Source organism: Cervus canadensis, chromosome 28 (genome assembly GCF_019320065.1).
Source record: "Cervus canadensis isolate Bull #8, Minnesota chromosome 28, ASM1932006v1, whole genome shotgun sequence".
Classification (NCBI taxonomy): Eukaryota; Metazoa; Chordata; class Mammalia; order Artiodactyla; family Cervidae; genus Cervus; species Cervus canadensis.
In genome coordinates, this window is record NC_057413.1 from 22,646,295 (window position 1) to 22,666,824 (window position 20,530).

A 20,530-nucleotide genomic window follows, 5' to 3' on the forward strand; every position below is an offset into this window, starting at 1 on the left:
TCCCAAAGAAAAGTAATGCCAAAGAATGTTAAAACTATCACAAATTGCACTCATCTCACATGCTAGCAAAGTAATGCTCAAAATTCTCCAAGCTAGGCATTAACAGTACCTAAACTGAGAACTTTCAGATATTCAAGCTGGATTTAGAAAACACAGAAGAACTAGAGATCAAACAGCCAACATCCACTGGATCATAGAAAAAGTAAGAGAATTCCAGAAAAACATCGACTTCTGCTTCATTGACCACGCCAAAGTCTTTGGCTGTGTGGATCACAACAAACTGTGGAAAATTCTTAAAGAGACGGGAACACCAGACCACCTTACCTGCCTCCTGAAAAATCTATATGCAGGTCAAGAAGCAACAGAACTGTACATGGAACAACAGACGGGTTCCAAATCGGGAAAGGAGTATGTCAGTGCTGTATATTGTCACCCATCCTGCTTATTTAAGTTCTATGCAGAGTACATCATGTGAAACACTGGGCTGGATAAAGCACAAGCTGGAATCAAGATTGCCGGGAGAAATAGCAATAACCTCAGATGTGCAGAGGAGAAGGCAATGGCAACCCACTACAGTACTCTTGCCTGGAAAATCTCATGGACGGAGGAGCCTGGCAGGCCGCAGTCCATGGGGTCCCAAAGAGTTGGACACAACTGAAGCAACTTAGCAGCAGCAGCAGATGTGCAGATGACACCACCCTTATGGCAGAAAGTGAAGGGGAATTAAAGAGCCTCTTGATGGAAGTGAAAGAGGAGAGTGAAAAAGTTGGCTTAAAATTCAACATTCAAAAAACAAACATCATGGCATCCCGTCCTACCACTTCAATGCAAGTAGATGGGGAAACAATGGAAACAGTGAGAGACTTTCTTTTCTTGGGCTCCAAAATTACTGCAGATGGTGACTGCAGCCATGAAATTAAAAGACGCTTGCTCCTTGGAAGAAAAGCTATGACCAACCTAGACAGCATATTAAAAAGCAGAGACATTACTTTACCAACAAAGGCCCATCTAATCAAAGCTATGGTTTTCCCAATATTCAAGTATGGATGTGAGAGCTGAACCATAAAGACGGCTGAGCACAGAAGAATTGATGCTTTTGAACTGTGGTGTTGCAGAAGACTCTTGAGAGTCCCTTGGACTGCAAGGAGATCCAACCAGTCAATCCTAAAGGAAATCAGCCCTTAATATTCATTGGAAAGACTGATGCTGAAGCTGAAACTCCAATACTTTGGCCACCTGATGCAAAGAACTGACTCATTGGAAAAGACCGTGATGTTAGGAAAGATTGAAGGCAGGAGGAGAAGGGGACAACAGAGGATGAGATGGTTGGATGGCATCACAAACTCAATGGACATAAGTTTGAGCAAGCTCTGGGAGTCGGTGATGGACAGAAAAGCCTGGCGTGCTGCATTCCATGGAGTTGCATGACTGAGCAACTGAACTGAACTGAACTGTGCCTTCAAACATGAGAGAGGGTCCAATCCAGTTGTCAACAAGAGACTAACAGAAAATTTTAATGATAATGTGATTTTAGCATGTGATATAGGGGTTAGATAAATTAGAATTGCATTCATATTTCAAAACTCCTTTAATTCCTAACTACCTAATTATTTCATGTCTCTAATAATTAAATAGACATAAAACTGATGTTGAACCTTGCAACATCAGTCTTGCAACAGGACTACTCATCCATGGATACACAAATTAATTAGAAAATATTAGTCCCATCCATGTCATTAAGAGAAGAGTTTGCAATTCAATTTTATTTTACATTTATAACTTATCAAGATATTAATACACTCAGTGATTTGCTTAACAAAAACTGCAATAACAATTCAGGAAGGAAACAAATTGTTAACCCAAAGCTATATAGTCATACAGAGAAGTACAACAGAGTAGATTAAAAAAAACCATGTTACAATACAATGTGTTTTTGTGGAGTGGGGCAATGAAAATACAAGTTCAGATACAAAAGAGAGGATATAAAATGTCAAATGTGAAAGAAAATTTATTTTTTTTTAAAATAGATGATAGTTCATTAACCAAATATTCACTATGGTATTTAGATTCATTTAGAAGGGTGATGGAACACATTTTTAAAATGCCACAAATTACAGTGTACTGGAAATCACATTCTTTACAACTGTTTGAACTTACGATTTGAAATTTTTAGATGCTGATCTAAAAATGTACAAGGGGTACATAATTTTTCAAAGGGGTATGCTTTCAAATTTTGAAGGCTACTATTCTAGAGCAGGAATTCTGAACATGTGATGTCACACAGTGGCTACAAACACAAACTTAGGAGTTAGTCTTACTAGTTGTGTGACATTGAGCAAATGACTTAAATTCAGCTCAGTCTACTTACCTGTAAAATGGGGACAGTAAAAATACCCTATCTATAAAGTTGTCAAACTTCAGTAGACACTAGAATCACCTGGAGGGTTTGTTAAAACACAGACTGTGGGCCCTGTTCCCAGAGATTCCGCCTAAGGAGCTCTGGGGTCAGGCCCCCAAACCTGCATTGCTAACAAATTTCCAGGTGACATTAATGCTGCTTGCTACTTTCATCTATATCATAAAGTCATTCACTGTGTGGATTAAAAGTGTTACTACATAAAGCAATTATCCTTCAATTAAAGAATAAATAAATTTTAAAAATATATTTGTGCTTAAAAAATGAAGTTAGTATATAAAAATTCTTAGAAGTCCACTGGCCCAAAGCAGGTACTAACACACATTAGCCAATATCATCAGTTAGAATTTGATTCACTGCAAAATAAAATTCTACTGCAGTGGGTTAAACAGAAAGGAGTTAGCATATGTCATTTAACAAGAGGTCCTGAGGTCAATCATCCAGGGCTAGCACCACTGGTCAAGAACGCCATGAAGCTCTCAGGCTCCTTCTGTCTTCTTTGCTCAATTGTCTTTGCTCAGTGGCTTTCATTACCATAGGTTGAGAATAACTGCTGTTCCTCCAGGAGTCTCGTCTGAATTCCAGATAGGAAGAGAGAAGAAAAAAGGAGTAGAGGGTAGAGTTGATGGAACATGCCAACCAAGTCACAGACCCTCCCTTTCATAACTTATATTTTAGAGAAGTCACTTGCTTTTAAAAAATGTTTCCAGAAGTTCCCCACATGTGGTGAATGGAGCTAATAAAATTAATCAACATTCAGTAAAATAGACTCAACAGTACTAGGCACATTTCAAGTGTTCAACAGCCACAGGTAGCCAGTGACTACCATGGTGGACAACACAGATGTAGGACATTTCCACCATTATGCGAAGTTCTATTGGATGACATTAGACTACGAGATACATCTTTAAGTCTCCTACAAGATCTATAAAGCTCTTTCTCTCCAGACTTACCTGCTGTTACTATACACCTTAGCAAAGGTCAGCAGGCTATTTCTCAGACCTGCATTTGTTTACAATTCTGCTACCTGAGATTGTACTCTCTCTCTACCTCGTCCATCTGGAAAACAAGAATCCTTCTTTATACACACATATTCAAGAAGCCAGAACTGAACATGATGCCAGACGTATTTCTGAGCATCCCTCTTTTTATCTACTATTACTACAAAAAATAGCAGACCCAAGAGATTATTCAATCTTTTAAAAAAAAATCACACAAAAAACAACTTGACTGAAAAATGGGAGAGGAACTTGAACAAACATTTCTCCAAAAAAGATATATTAATGGCCAATAAGCACAGGAAAATATGTGTGATGATACTAATCATTAAGCATATGCAAATCAAACCCACAGCAGTACCACCTCACACCCATATTGGCTACTATCAAAAAACTCAGAAAACAACAAGTGTTGGCAAGAAGAAGGAGAAATTGGAATCCTTGCATATTGTTGGTGGAACTGTAAAATGGGGCAATTGCTATGGAAAACAACTGTATGGAAGTTTCTCAAAAAATTAAAAGTACAATCAGATGATCCAGCCATTTCACTTCTGGGTATACACTCCCAAAGCACTTAAAGCAGGGTGTTGTGGAAATATTTGTCCATTCATATGCAATACCAGCATTATTCACAATCGCCAAAAGGTGAATGCAATCCAAGTGCCCATCAATGAATAAATGGATATACAAAACATGGCATAGGCATGCAAATGGAAGAATATTCAGCCTTGAAAAGAAATTCTGACACATGCCACAACCTGGATGAAACTTGTGGGCTAATATACAACCGTATCTTCAAACATGTCTGATTTTTAAACTACAAAATGATCTCGGTTTTTTTTTTTTAATTGAAGAAAAATCTGCTTAAACAGAAAAAAAATACTGCTGAGTGCCTCAGATTAAGGATAAAATGGATAAAATGAGAACTCGCTCTACTTATTCCTTGTATTATCCAAGTGTTGGACTAGTACCCTGCTGATAAATTTCCTTCTGAGAACCTCTCTACACAAATTAAGTGCCAGTTAGGCCTCATGGCTTCGACTGGACAGTGTTAGAAGAATGGTTTCTGCCCAGAAGAACAAAGAGTCAGATGCAATTCTTGGATCGGACAGTAGCCCAGAGGTTATTTCCACCCGCTGCACACTGGCATTACCTGGGAAATTTAAAAGCCCTCCAAGTGGTTCTAAGGTGAGAGCAGGCTGGCTGGAGACGTACTGCTATTTTCTGATGATTAACCCCGCCCCCAGCCACTACACAGCTCATATTTATTTTGATGCCCAGAATCATTAAACAGTGCGCCTGACACAGTCGCAACATTTCTGCCTTCCGGGTAACGGTTCTCCACTAGGTAGCATTATCTAGAGCACGTGATCTCTCCAGCACCTGTCGCTCAAGCGCCTGAATCTCTCCCTGCGTGTGTCCGCCCCTCACAAACACACCCAGAAACCAGGACTCGCTACCTATTACCGTCCACAAGGCAAGGCCGCTTCCGGATGGACTTTGCTGATGGGGAGCGTCCAGGCCTATGCCATCTGCTCTCGCGCCAGAGACGTCTCTGCAGAATCTTCGATTAGGTTCAGCTTCCAAACCCGCGGGGGTTGTGTTGGGGTCCGGGGACAAAGCGCCGAAACTTACTTGCCTTCATCCTTGCCCGATGACACCTCCTGAGTTTTTGCAAACTGCTGCTTCTGGGCAAGAACATGCGCCACGGGGGCCAGCTCTAGTCCAGCCTTCGGTGTCTGGACATTTACCAAAGTCCTGCCTTTGTCGGGTCAGAGGCTGCGAAGCCTGGTCCTTCTCTGTCTGCCTGGAAGGTCCAGGCAGTCTTGCTTGGGCACGAGATTCACGGCGTTTGTTCCGGAGATCACGGAGGCCTGCTGCCAGGAAAACAAGACCGCGAACACGTAACCCTCTGGGGTCGAAGAGTGAGACAGGATGGTTTACTTTCTCTGGCCTTATTTCCAGGTCCCCTCTAGGAACCTGGGAGGTTTCCGCGTCTCTGTGGTTACTTCTGGCTGCTACAGCTTCCTGTGCTTCTGCTGTTCTAGGCCCTGCCTTCTAAATGGGTTGGGAAGGTTTGACAGAGAAATCGTTAGGGAAAACTTCAAAAGTATATATGCAAAAATAGAACAGTACGATGAATTCGATGTACCTGTCTCACACCTTCTACCAACTCATGGCAATGTTATTAACCTATAACTCAGCCCTCATTCCTTCCAACACATTGCTTGAATCTCAGACACGTGTCATTGATCAATTTTAACACAGCACCTACTAAGATGAGTTAGACACTTGTGCCTCGGGCACAAAATTTAGGAGACTTCCAAAAAGCTTTGCAATAGAGACAATAACATTTTAAAGTATTTTTTAAGTAAAAATTAATGCAAAAAATCATATTGAATACAATATCAATATTTTAAATAGAGAATCGGTATTACTGATCTTTTTCCCTTCTGCCCAGCTCCTATATGACTGACACAAGGCTGAAACTTAAGTATCTCTAAGAATGAGGATGCCTTTGAAAAACGTAATCACAGTATCATTATCACATCTAAAAATAATACCAAAAATAGGATCATCAAGTATCCAACCATTGTTCAAACTTTACCAGTTTTATATATTTTATAAATATATTATATAACATATATTTTAAAATCATATGTGAGTAATAAGGAGGGCTGGAGTGAGAATTCTCAGGCATCTTTTATCTAGGGTGCATAAGTTATCAAGACCTTGGACATAGATCACTTGAAGCATTATGTCATCATCAAAGGTTTGGCAACAAACTTCCAACAGGCCTGGTCCAAGAAAGCTGTCTTGGGAAATCTAATATCTGGGTATAAAGTTAATGTGAATGAAAGAGTAGAACAGTAGGAAAGAGGTAGAAATGTGAAGGTCTCTCAGATAGTGGTAATGGTAGGTAAGGGTACTAGGATGGAGTGCTGAGGAAGAAAGAAAATCAAGGAATGTGGACAGAAATAGAAATATAAAAGGAGAAACAAGAATCATAATCAGTGGGATGGGTAAAGAGAAAAGATTATTATGGCGGTGGGTAGCACAGGAAAGAAAAAAGAGAAATATGATATTTATCAATCAGAGAGGTGAGCAAAATGATCACAGTCCATGAAGGAGTAGAAACTGTAGACTGATCTATGGTGGGTAAATCTCACCATGTGAAAGCTAACTAAAAAGTCAGAAGTCATTTACAGTGTTCCCAATGTTAAGGCTTTCTCTTATATTCCATCAATTGCCTAAACTCCTTTAAATTTTACTTTACTTCAAATACAGATCATCATCCTTTATAACTGAATTATTTTGGCCTTTATTTCCCACTGTATAGATTTACCATAATTGCAGAGAACAATGTTGTTAACTAATCAAGGATCTTAGTTCCTGAATAGAATCCACACAAATAAGGTTAAATTAAAAGGGATTTCTTATGCATTCACAGAGTTTCTTGGAGACCAGAATCAAGTATAGATTACAGTACACTGCCCGAAGCACCCAGCCATGAAAATGCTTCTGTAGAAATCTTACTGCTGCCACTTCTGGTTCCACAAAATCCTAGATAGTAGCTGCACATAAACCAAAATACCCCCAACAACCTTGCATGTGTGAAAGGATTTCAAGCTAAAACCAAACCAGAGGATATGAAATGAAATGTCACATGTGCACCCTCTGAAGAATGGGAGGTAAGAGCTAAGAGACTTATTTCCCCTAAAATGCCTAATTTACAGAGAGACTTATCTCCTAATCAATGAATAGCCCCTAATCTGACTGGACTTGCCCCTCTTTGCATTCTTGATCATAAATACAACTACCTCAAAACCTCAATAGACCTACCTTGCTATATATCATGAGTTTCCTGAATTGTAATGCCTATGCTATTCCTGAATAAACTCTATTTTTGGTAATTTGAACTTGTCTCAGTTTACCTCTTTATTTAGATTGATGTATGTCGGATGAGCTATTCAGCCTTTATCTCACAATATTCATTTCTCCCAGTCTTACACTGCAAAGTCAAGTGGGCCTTAGAAAGCATCATTTTGAACAAAGCTAATGGAGGTTATGGAATTTCAGTTGAGCTATTTCAAATCCTAAAAGATGATTCTGTTAAAGTGCTGCACTCAGAATGCCAGCAAATTTAGAAAACTCAACAGTAGCTACAGGACTGGAAAAGGTCAGCTTTCATTCCAATCCCAAAGAAAGGCAATACCAAATAATGTGCAAACTGCCGCACATTTGCACTCATCTCACATGCTAGCAAAGTAATGCTCAAAATTCTCTAAGCCAGGCTTCAACAGTATGTGAACCATGAACTTCCAGATGTTCAAGTTGGATTTAGAAAAAGCAGAGGAACCAGAGATCAAATTGCCAACATCCATTGGATCATTGAAAAAGCAAGAGAATTCCAGAAAAAAAATCTACTTCTGCTTCATTGACTATGCCAAAACCTTTGGCTGTGTGCATCACAGCAAACTGTGGAAAATTCTTCAAGAGATGGGAATAGCAGACCACCTTACCTGCCTCCTGAAAAATCTATATGCAGGTCAAGAAGCAACAGAACTGTACATGGAACAACAGACGGGTTCCAAATCGGGAAAGGAGTATGTCAGTGCTGTATATTGTCACCCACCCTGCTTATTTAAGTTCTGTGCAGAGTACATCATGAGAAATACTGGGCTGGATGAAGCACAAGCTGGAATCAAGATTGCCAGAAGAAATATCAATAACCTTAGATGTGCAGATGACACCACCCTTATGGCAGAAAACAAAGAGGAACTAAAGAGCCTCTTGAGGAAAGTGAAGAGGAGAGTGAAAAAGTTGACTTAAAACTCAACATTCAGAAAACTAACATCATGGCTTCTGGTCCCATCACTTCATGGCAAATAGATGGGGAAACAATGGAAACAGTGAGAGACTTTATTTGGGGGGGGGGGGGGCTCCAAAGTCACTGCAGGTGGTGACTACAGCCATGAAATTAAAAGACACTTTTTCCTTGGAAGAAAAGCTATGACCAACCTAGACAGCATATTAAAAAGCAGAGACATTACTTTCCCAACAAAGGTCTGTCTAGTCAAAACTTTGATTTTTCCAATAGTCATGTATGGATGTGAGAGTTGGACTATAAAGAAAGCTGAGTGCCAAAGAATTGATGCTTTTGAATTGTGGTGTTGCAGAAGACTCTTGAGAGTCCGTTGGACTGCAAGGAGATCCAACCAGTCCATCCCAAAGGAAATCAGTCTTGAATATTCATTAGAAGGACTGACTGATGCTGAAGCTGAAACTCCAATACTTTGGCCACCTGATGCGAAGAACTGACTCATTAGAAAAGACCCTGATGCTGGGAAAGATTGAAGGCAGGAGGAGACGGGGACGACAGAGGATGAGATGGTTGGATGGCATCACCGACTCAATGGACATGATTTTGAGTAAGCTCCGAGAGTTGGTGATGGACAGGGAAGCCTGGCGTGCTGCAGCCCATGGGGTCGCAGAGACTCAGGACATGACTGAACTGAACTGAGTCTTAACAAGCACATCTGCTCAGCAAAAGCTATGTGACACAGGAAATCCTAGTGATAAGGAGATCTGAGAATTGGAGAGTTTACTGCTGCAGTTTCAGGGTACAGGAGGCACATTGCAATAGGGTTGCAGAGGTGTAGAGTGAGCAATCTTTACTACTGGTCACAGTTGCTACCTGGTATCCATTTCACCCTTTTTCCTTCTTAAAAAACTAATTTTGTTCCAATATCCACTATTGATATGCATAAATTGAAGAACTCAGGAGACTCTGCTGCTGCTGCTGCTGCTAAGTCGCTTCAGTCGTGTCCGACTCTGTGCGACGCCATAGATGGCAGCCCACCAGGCTTCCCCGTCCCTGGGATTCTCCAGGCAAGAACACTGGAGTGGGTTGCCAGTCCCTTCTCCAATGCATGAAAGTGAAAAGCGACAGTGAAGTTGCTCAGTCGTGTCCGACCCTCCGCGACCCCATGGACTGCAGTCTACCAGGCTCCTCCGCCCATGGGATTCTCCAGGCAAGAGTACTGGAGTGGGTTGCCATTGCCTAACCCCATTTTAAGTTTCAGGGCAATTTATGAATAGTCTAAGATGAATATGTAAATCCTATGCCTTCATAGATGATTGATTTACAAATTTAGGTTTAAACGGATAAGCAAAAGCATTCCCCTGCTGGCTGTTATAAGTTCAGAGGTAGGCAGGGGACCTAAATTGTCATAATCACACTTTAATGATTGAGAGGAGAGGCTATGCTCTTCCTTTGTGTTAAGAGCAAAGAACATTTTGCCTAAGGTGCTTCAGGCTGCAATATTAAAGATAGCTGTAAAATGCAGTCTAAGCATTGCGCTGACAAACTCTTCAAACTTGCTTCTATTCTTAGTGATCCCAGTTAGACTTAAAAGTGGCCCGTACGGGGATCGAACCCGCGACCTTGGCGTTATTAGCACCACGCTCTAACCAGCTGAGCTAACCGGCCCCCATACAAGCTACTGCTCTTCCTTAATGTTTTAATTGCATTGACCTTCTAGAATTTCTTTATCACAAAAGGGACTATCAGTCCTCTTTATACTGGGTCCGCTTCTGTTAAGGGGAAACAAAAGAAAAAAGTCTATCAAGGTCAAGAATGATCCTTGCCTTTCAGAACATACCTTCTTGGAACCAATGCAAATTCATTTTGTAATGCAAATTCTTTTGTAACAAGTACAAAAACCATTTTTAATGAAAATGGCAAATTGGAACATTTGATAGTAAGGACTTTGATATCTTTGCATCTTGGAAACCACAGTAAAAGATGGTAGGAGAAGGGAAAAGAGTCTTTCTACCTGCAGGCTCTTCGGAAATGAGAAGAATAAGTGCTTGGAAGAAATACCAACAGTATTTTCAAAGAACAATTAAATTAAAATAATCCATCCATCCAAACACCCACTTATCCATCCCTGAGCAAAAATTAAAAGCTTCCTTCCAAGAGCAAATAATGGAAATGTAATGCTAGTGATAAATGAAAGGTATATAACCTTAATAATGAGCTAGGAAAAAACTCAATGTGAAAAAGCTCTAAATGAACCCACGGAAGAGTAATGAATAAACCTTTCCATGAACAAATGAGGAACTGGGTCTGAGGTGCGAAAAAATGAGCTGATGCTTAGGACAGGTAGAAAAAAATATACATTGAATTTGGGAATGAATGTGGTGTTGTGAGAATAAAATGGACTTGCTTCTTAAGGTTGCTATGCAATACTTCAGTTCCAGTTTTTCAGTACTTTCTATTTAGACATCACAGGTGTAAATGAAATCTTATTTAGCCATTATTGCGGACCAAAGACTATTTATGTGCTTTAAATGAATTAACATATTTAAACATAACAACTAATTTATGAGGTGAATGTTACAATCATCCTCGTTTTACAAATAACCGAGGACAGAGTTTAGAGTCAGCATTCTGATCATTTAACCCTAGAGAACTTCCTTTTCATTGTCACTAAACTGCTCCTTAAAATCGGTGTTGATCATTTTTTTAGTGGATGGCCATATTCTGAGGACCCTCCTATTCAAAAAACCAAGTTTATAGCATCTTGATTTATACCCCAGGATATTAATTGCTTCAATTTTCAATTAATATTAATCTCAGCTCTAATAATGAATATGTAACATGGATCTGAAAACTCCTATCCCAGGTAAGGAAAACTCTGAGCATCAGCCACGTGCACTATATTATTATGGCAGGGCAATTCTTTCTAGCGATTTTACTCTATTATTTAGTGATTCACTTCCTTTTCATGGTTCCCCAATAAGGAAAGGCGATATATTGAGAGCAAATACCCTAGAGACATTGATTTTTTTTCTTTTTCCTCTGTTTTTTTTTTTTTTTTTTTCTCTCTCCAAGAAAGTTTCCTTACGGAAAACAAAATACAATGAAATAAACAAAGAAAGGTCCTCTGTTGTACCTTTTAGCTGCCAGGTCTCTGCTATCGTTCCGCTTTAATTGGAGTGGGATCTGTTCACTATGCCTAAGCAGATTCTTGAACCCGCTAGCAAGGAAGTTTGCAAACTCTCCTCATCAAAGAAGTTCCAATACGAAATACAGAACTCAGGCTAGTACAAAGGCTCGCACAAGTTTCCAATCTTAAAGGACAAAAGTCAGAGACAACCTTGGCCCGTACGGGGATCGAACCCGCGACCTTGGCGTTATTAGCACCACGCTCTAACCAACTGAGCTAACCGGCCAGGATAACGCTCGCACTTTTCAAATTACAAATGACACTTAAACAGCATTGTTTTGCAGTTTACGGTGAGAACAAGTTGCTTCCATTCTTTTTCTCGTCTTTCCTCATTGACCAAGAAAATGAATGAAAAAGTTTCTCATTCTGCCTCAAGAAAGTGTCCTTCCGGAAAAACTTAAAACTTTCTCAAACTTCGGATTCTGACCCGAGAAGATTCAGGCCAACGTCCCCAGGCAGGGCTTCCTGAGACCGCGACGGGTGCATCACGGAACTGACCACGAAGCCTCCAGAGGCCTCGAAGGACTCGGCTCCGGCGCGCAAGATTCAGATTCCTCTCTACTCCTGGAGATCCTTAAGTTCCCTCGGAAGCCTCGGGTCCCATGAACCTGAACCCTGTCGCTGCCTAGCCTCTGGGTGGTTTTGCCGCCCCGCCACCCGGAATCCGCAGCTGTGAGCCGCAGGTCTCCGCTCCGCGCGCGGCGATGTGTCTTGGTGTTGCAGTGTTGGTCATCAAACACGTGGTGGCGCCCGACGGAGCGGCTGCGGTCAGCGGGAGCGAAAGAACTTTGGGGATGACTTCTCAAGAGCCTCTAACCCGGCCACCTCGAAACCAAGTGGTGTCGGGAGTCAGGTCAGTTATCTGGATCAGAGAGGAACGTTGGGATCTGAAAGGAGAGGAAGGGCGGAGGCCCGGGTTGGGCAACTCTGTGAAAAGAGACGGGAAACCCCCTTCGAGAGGCTGAACTGCGAGGTGAACCCTGCGGGCAGGGGTCAACCCAGGGAAGGGCCGGCAGAGGAGCTAATTCCCTATTCTCCCTCTGCTCTTTTCTGGATTCTACTTCTTCCCTCCTTTCCAACACGACTGTTCCTGTTAAGTCAGGGATAGTAGTGTTTTTAGAAGTCAACTGACCTGTGTTCATAGGGTTCTCAAGGCAAGAATACTGATGTGGTTTGCCATTTCCTTCTCCAGTGGACTGAAATCAGATTGATTATATTCTTTGCAACCGAAGATGGAGACGCTCTATACAGTCAGTTAAAACAAGACCGGCAACTGACTGCGGCTCAGATCATGAACTCCTTATTGCAAAATTCAGACTTAAATTGAAGAAAGTAGGGAAAATCACTAGATCATTCAGGTATGACCTAAGTCAAATCCCTTATGATTATACAGTGAAAGTGACAAATAGACTCAAGAGATTAGATCTGATAGAGTGCCTGAAGAACTATGGACGGAGGTTCACGACATTGGATAGGAGGCAGTGATCAAGACCATTCCCAAGAAAAAGAAATGCAAAAAAGGCAAAATGGTTGTCTGAGGAGGTCTTACAAATAGCTGAGAACAGAAGAGAAGCTAAAGGCAAAGGAGAAAAGGAAAGATATACCCATCTGAATGCAGAGTTCCAAAAAATAGCAAGGAGAGATAAGAAAGCCTTCCTCAGTGATCAATGCAAAGAAATAAAGGAAAACAATAGAATGGAAAAGACTAGAGATCTCTTCAAGAAAATTAGAGATACTAAGGGAATATTTCATGCAAAGATGAGCACAATAAAGGACAGAAATTGTGTGGACCTAACAGAAGTTGAGGATATTAAGAAGAGGTGGCAAGAATACACGGAAGAACTATACAAAAAAGATCTTCAAGACCCAGATAACCTCGATGGTGTGATCACTCACCTAGAGCCAGATATCTTGGAATGCAATGTCAAATGGGCCTTAGGAAGCATCACGATGAACAAAGCTAATGGATGTGGTGGAATTCCAGTTGAGCTGTTTCAAATCCTAAAAGATGATGCTATGAAAGTGTTGCACTCAGTATGCCAGCAAATTTGGAAAACTCAGCAGAGTGGCCACAGGTCTGGAAAAGGTCAGTTTTCATTCCAATCCCAAAGAAAGGCAATACCAAAGAATGTTCAAACTATTGCACAATTGCACTCATCTCACGTGCTAGCGAAGTAATGCTCAAAATTCTCCAAGCCAGCTTCATCAATAAATGAATCCTGAACTTCCCGATATTCAAGCTGGATTTAGAAAAGGCAGAGGAACCAGAGATCAAGTTGCCAACATCCGCTGGATCATCGAAAAAGCTAGAGAATTCTAGAAAAACATTTGCTTCATTGACTATGCCAAAGCCTTTGACTTGGTGGATCACAACAAACTGTGGGAAATTCTTCAAGAGGTGGGAATAGCAGACCACCTTACCTGCCTCCTGATAAACCTGTATGCAAGTCAAGAAGCAACACTTAGAACCAGACATTGAATAACAGACTGGTTCCGAATAGGGAAAGGAGTATGTCAATGCTGTATATTGTCACCCTACTTATTTAACTTATATGCAGAGTACATCATGTGAAATGCTGGGCTGGATGAAGCACAAGCTGGAATCCAGATTGCAAGGAGAAATATCAATAACCTCATATATGTGGATGACACCACCCTTATGGCAGAAAATGAAGAGGAACTAAAGAGCCTCTTGAGGAAAGTGAAAGAGGAGAGTGAAAAGTTGGCTTAAAACTCAACATTCAAAAAAAGATCATGGCATCCTGTCCCATCACTTCATGGCAAATAGATGGACAAACAGTGGAAACAGTATCAGACTTTATTTTGGGGGACTCCAAAATCACTGCAGATAGTGACTGCAGCTATGAAATCAGAAGACACTTATCCTTGGAAGAAAAGCTATGACCAACCTAGACAGCATATTAAAAAGCAGAGACATTACTTGACCCACAAAGGTCTGTCTAGTCAAAGCTATGGCTTTCCAGTAGTCATGTATGGACTTGAGAGTTGGACTATAAAGAACACTGAGTACCAGAGAACCAATGCTTTTGAACTGTGGTGTTGGAGAAGACCCTTGAGAGTCCCTTGTACAGCAAGGAGGTCAAAGCAGTCAATCCTAAGAGAAATTAGTCCTGAATATTCATTGGAAGGACTGATGCTGAGGTTGAAACTCCAATATTTTGGCCACATGATACAAAGTACTGACTCACTGGAAAAATCTTTCTCTGATGCTGGGAAAGATTGAAGGCAGGAGGAGAAGGGGATGACAGAGGATGAGATGGTTGGATGACATCACCGACTTGATGGACATGAGTTTGGGCAAGCTCCAGGAGTTGGTGATGGACAGGGAAGCCTGGGGTGCTGCACTCCCTGGGGTCACAAAGAGTCAGAATGGACTGAGGGACTGAACTGAATTGACGTGCTTGCATATGTATCTATGTATATTACATAGATTCTTTCGGATATGCACTGCTAGTAAATAAAGTTTTTAATATAATACTTAGTATTCACTTTTTTTTCCCCTGGAAATGGGAATCATGCTCTTTGGTTGGCTGAATCTGCCACTTTTTTCTTGCTTTCCATTTCACTAAATTTTGCTTTTATTATCATACATTTAAATTATTCTTCTGGCCCTTCAGCACTTTTCACTAACTTGTACATCTTTTAATCAACTGGTAGATGTCTTCATTTGTTTTGTTCTTTGGTGAAAATTCTGAAAGTTTGTATACCAGAATATTATTAGTAGTACCTGACATTCTGATTCTACTCAGGTACTTGGTATGTTTAAGTGGGTTTTGAGAACCTGGGCCCTAGTCAGACTTAGATGGTAGACTGAAGTTGCTTGCTTTGTGTTAAAGGTCAGTTCCCTGGGAAATAAACATTGAGATGGAGATGGAGATGCCAAAGCAGTGACCCAGGGGAGGCTGGCTCCAGGGCCAGAGCTTGCCTCCTCCTCCACCCCTCTGCAGCCTATTCTGAGGATGGCTGCTGCTGAAATTCCTCAGAGATAACCAATTGCTTCTCCTTGAGCCTGGTGTAAGATGGTGTTAGAGTCTTATTGGGATCACTCTTAGAATCGACTGCAATGAGAGGGTAAAGGAAACAAGATTAGGAAGAGGCAGAAGTTGAACTTGGTGTTGTAAAAGAAGCCTCAGTTCAGCTTACCAGGATATCTGAACCTGAAATGGCCCTTTAGTAATATTCTGAATTGAGGCTGGATTTGAGCTACACTCAAGGGTTGGTGTACTCTTGAGCAAGGTTTCCTCTTTTCTCAAGAGGATAGTGCCCAGAGTAACCCAGCTGTAAGCCATTAGAAGTCAACACTCCTGAAGTGAAGAAATAAGTGCCACATTCTGGAGGGTGATTTGACAGGTGCATCACACCACTGTTCTTTCAGAAAACTTGTGTCAGATATATGCTTTTGACCAGTATCTTTGACCAGTAACCCCTCCTTCAACACACTAATATAGAAGAGAGCAGGTGTGGTTAAAATAATATGATGGTTAATAGAAGATCATTTCATTTTTTCTTTTGGGCTTCAACAAAGGTCTCTGACACACACTCCCCCACCCCCTAATACTTCATACAACACCCCCACCCCGACCCCGCTCCGCCCCCCGCACACACACCCCCGTTGCCAGAGTTTATAGTCTAGTTGAATCCAGTGGTGTCCACTCTGAAACAGTTTCTCAAGAGGAGATAGTCATCTTAATCTAGTACCCGTATTTATTCTTCCAAAAGAACATTCTTCTTTGGTTTTGACTGACACAAGGTTGCTTTTTTTTTCTCCCTTTTTCATCATCCGGCAAACCAATTTCTAAATTCATTATAGCGGAGAGACATATGAAATTATGTTCAAATAATGTGTAGCTAAAGGCCTTTTCAGGATGGGCTCCGTGGCTTAGCTGGTTAAAGCGCCTGTCTAGTAAACAGGAGATCCTGGGTTCGAATCCCAGCGGGGCCTGTCAGAGTGCTGTTTTTGCGATTTTCGCCTCAGAAAATATTTTTCTGTAAGTGAGTAGAAACTAACTTGAATTGACACTGGATGAATATCCTAATACTCAGGACTTAAGCTTTGCTTGGGAAAAATGGGGTACTTTGTAGAAGAGGACAGAGGTAAAAGGGTAAATAATATCCCAAGAAGCATTCCCGACACATAGACCAGAAGTAATTTAAGGACTCCGATTATTTGTCTGAATCATGATATTAGCAATGGATAGGTAGCCTAGCCTAGCAGAGGTTTTCCTCTTTGTCTAATTATTGGAATCAAGTGAAGGAGATTCATCAGCTTTAAATATATGCTCTTTCAGATATCCTTTACGTTTGTCTGATTACTAGAGAGCTTTAATTATTTTTTTGCAACCTCAGATACAGTTAGAGTAGGGTTGGAACTCAAGTTTTGTTTTTGGTTTTTTTTTTTTTAATAGACTATTTAAATAGCTAATGGCTTTGCTAATTTCAAGGTAATATGTAGAAGTATTAGTACCAAGATCTTTAAGGAACAATGGATAGGGTATAAAGACAGAGACCCATGGTCAGAAGTGATTAGTTTAAATCCTCTGTCATTGAATCTGTTCTTGCTACTCACCACTTCTAGGAAACCTTCAATTGTCCTTTGCATTTCTGCTCTTAGCCTCATCCTAAAGAAGGTAAGGGGGGGAAAGAGAAAGGGCTAAAAAAAAAACCCAAAGAAACCTAATGTAAATGTTGAATTGAGTACTGTAATAGCTGTTTCTACTTTTCAAGTGATTCTGGACTCTAGGTCATCACTGAAGTTTTTGAAAAGAGAATAATATGGTTAGTGACAAAGAAGAGTGGTTAGTGACAAAGCATATAAAGCATCTAGCAAGAGTTTAGAGACAAATGAAGTCTTACATGTTTTTCTAGACAGATTTTTACATAAAAGTTCTGATAAAGACATTAAGTCCTAAAAACAAAGATGTTTCTGTTTATCTGCTGTTTCTTTTGACATTCTAAGATATACCTTAAAATAATTAGACTCTACAAATGTCCACTTCCCCATACTTAGTAATGTGAACAGAATTCTACAAGCAATGATTGCACCCTAAGTACCTTCCTACTTCTCATTGTCATGGCCCAACAGATTAATTACTCCTTTGTTGAGCATCCGGGAGTGCAAATGTGTCAGAAGACTGACATTTTAAAGAATCTCTTAAAATGGAGTTGAATCTAATCAGTGAAATCCTGTACCTCTATAAGTGTTGAGTACTTAATAGGTCTAAATGATAAAAGGTTGTTATTCTATAAAACAGTTTTAAACAAGTCATGAACATTCTCAATTGTGTCTTTGTTAAAGGGACTTCTCCCTAGTTGAACTATTATTTCTTTCTTGACCTACCTTACTCTTCATTCAAACTTCCTTCCCCATTAAATGTTCTCTGGCTTGGGATCCTTAAATGGACAGCTCCTCTTTTGTGCTCTGAGGGTACAACTGACATTGTCTTAAGCCAGCTGTGTGGTTCTTTCTTCTTCATGTCCAGGTATGCACGTCTCATGTTGGACACTGGATAAAGTTTGGTGAACAAATTCAAATGGAATGTCCCTTGAAAAGGTGGAAAAGTAAGGCATGGTGATGAGAGAAGATGTTAGGGAAAGAGGAGTCTCTGGAGCTGACCCTTCCTTGGCTGCCTGCCTAGAGCTGATCTTTCGAAATATCCATGTCTGAAAGAGGTCTCTGCCTAATTTCAAACTCACATTTCCATTGCCACCAGGATTTCACATGAGTACCACTTGCACCATACACCATGAACTCAACTGATCATTATTTCCACTGGAAACCTGTTATTAAACTTGACTCTTCCTGCTGCCTTATCCCACCAGTCAAATTATCACAGTCTTCCTGATTTACATTCAACATACGTGAGATGTTTTTCTCTCTGTTCATCTACTTGGTTCTTATTTGGACCTTCTTCACTACAATCTCTAACAACCTCTTCCTGTTCTCCCTGTCTTTAAGGCTGGCCATCTGAAGTCATTCTCAACCCAGAAGACATATATCTCTGGCTTAAAACACAAAACATCATTTCTTCCCTAGAATTTCCCAGTCTTAAACCTTTCTTCTTTTTCTAATATATGCATTTAAACTTATCTATTTTCCTCTAAGCACTACTTTAGTTGTGTGTTGTATTTTTATTCTTTCAGTTCAAAGTATTTTCTAGTTTCCATTGTACTTATATTTTACTTAGAAGTGTACTGCTCAAGTTTCCCAGTATTAGAATTTTTTTAGTTATCATTTTGATATTGACCTCAAGTTTAATTCTGTTATTGTCAGAAAACATTTTTTTAAATTGTTTGAATCCCTTTAAATTTATTAAGACTTGTTTGGGGGCCCTTTTTGTTTTGGTGTATGTTTAATGTGCACTTGAAAATAATGAGAATTCTGCAGTAGTTGGATGTACTGTGTGATAAATATCAGCTAGGTCAAGTTGAGTAGTTACTAGCTATGGCTTATCCTCTCTATTCCTACTGATTTCCTCTTTTCTGTAAGTTTCTCATCAGCTACTAAAAGTGATCTTTAAAATCACCAACCATAGTTGTGCTTATTGTAGTTCTTGTTTTAGTTTTCTCAGTTTTGCTTTATATAAGAATTGACATGTCTTCTTGCTGAATTGATCACTTTGTCATTATGAAATGTTCTTTACCTTTGGTCTTACTTTTTACTTTGATGTCTCCTCTGTTTGTCAATCAGGTTTCTAATGGTTGGTGTTTGCATAGCTCCCGAACACTTTATTTTCAACCTGTTGTCTTATTTTTCAAGTTTATTTCTTGTAAGAAGGACACAAAAGGCTCTTGTTTTTCTTTGTTTTATTTTACTATTTAGCCAGCCCATTTATGCCTTTTGATTGTTTATTCCATTTACATTAAAAGCAATTATATATATATATGGGTCTAAGTTGACATCATTATTTGTTTTCCATTTATCCTACTTGTTCTCTGTTCCTCCTTTTCTACCTTCCTTTGAATTAATACTTCCTGTTCCATTTAATCTTTACTTAACCTAAGATGTAGTATCATTTCCCTCCAGCTGTTTTTAAGATGTTTTTAATCTTTGTTTTTCAAGAATTTCAACATAATTTGGCTAGTTATAGTTTTCTTTATCCAGGTTGGTATTTGCTGAGCTTATTCAATCAATGAATTGTCACATGTTTTCCCCCCCTGAGCTATAAGTACCCTTAAGTTTAGAGCATCTTAATGTATGTAAATCACACTTTTTTAAAAAAATAAACTTTCAGTGTAGATATAGATGACATCTACACTCCAAAAATTAAAGATTAGTCTCCACTCCCTCTCTCATCAGATTCAAATTGAAATATACCTTCCCCTCTTTGGGAGGCACATCCATCTTGCCTTTGATCTGGCCCATAAATCAGCATTTAGTCTTATTTCTTTCCATGCCTTGCTTCAAATGCTTGGATTCCCACCCCCTCTACCCCAAAGATTATTCCCATTTCGTTCAGTTACCAACAAAAAAAAATTCCCTTACCAACCTGTAACCATCATACTTCTTTTCATCTATTAAGTCTTAGATTTGGTGTCATTTTCTCTTGGAAGCCTTCAAGGCCATTCCAATTTTTTGGCTGTTCAAACAGGCTTTTCTGAACATTGTGGTAGATATATTTGGTAAACGCATTTCTACTTATATTTATTATTGATTTTAAAAAGAAAAAAAAAGAAAAATGGAAACATTTCGAGGACCTAGGGCACCTGATCACCGTTCACGTCTGGTTTCCGTAGTGTAGTGGTTATCACGTTCGCCTAACCCGCGAAAGGTCCCCGGTTCGAAGCCGGGCGGAAACAGGTTTCACCTCCGCGTCTTTTTCCATTTCCGTAGGAAATCTCTGTACATTGTTTTTGTGGTACCAGACTTCAAAACAAAAACCACATTTGCCCTTCTTTTGAGGCCCAGAGCTTTAAAACGAAAAGCTGTCCGGAAGCCATCTGCCCTGAAGCCCGGGTTTCCCCTTCCCCACCCGCTCTCTCCCTCCCGCCCTCGGCGTCCTCCTGCCAGAAGGACCGAGGGGCCAACCTGGGGTCAACCGGAGGAGACCGCTGCAGCAGCGGGCCTGCGCCGCGCGGGCGAC

The 20,530-nt window shown here is 40.3% G+C and overlaps 1 long non-coding RNA gene and 4 other non-coding genes across 6 annotated transcripts; 2 read left to right on the top strand and 3 right to left on the bottom strand.

Moving 5' to 3' along the window:
* Window positions 1-1,990: 1,990 nt before the first annotated feature.
* On the bottom strand, window positions 1,991-5,356 carry LOC122430021. Of its 2 annotated transcripts, none has more exons than XR_006266204.1 (2): window positions 4,882-5,356; window positions 1,991-2,990 (listed from the first exon to the last, which is right to left on the bottom strand). It is a non-coding gene; the product is annotated as an uncharacterized LOC122430021 (long non-coding RNA). The 2 variants fall into 2 exon arrangements; XR_006266203.1 differs by having other exon boundaries at window positions 4,875-5,356.
* A 4,477-nt stretch (window positions 5,357-9,833) lies between these two features.
* Window positions 9,834-9,907, bottom strand: TRNAI-AAU. The gene has a single exon. It is a non-coding gene; the product is annotated as a tRNA-Ile (tRNA).
* Window positions 9,908-11,581: 1,674 nt separating this feature from the next.
* On the bottom strand, window positions 11,582-11,655 carry TRNAI-AAU. The gene has a single exon. It is a non-coding gene; the product is annotated as a tRNA-Ile (tRNA).
* Window positions 11,656-16,318: 4,663 nt separating this feature from the next.
* TRNAT-AGU lies at window positions 16,319-16,392 on the top strand. The gene has a single exon. It is a non-coding gene; the product is annotated as a tRNA-Thr (tRNA).
* Window positions 16,393-20,173: 3,781 nt separating this feature from the next.
* On the top strand, window positions 20,174-20,246 carry TRNAV-AAC. The gene has a single exon. It is a non-coding gene; the product is annotated as a tRNA-Val (tRNA).
* The last annotated feature ends 284 nt before the right edge of the window (window positions 20,247-20,530 follow it).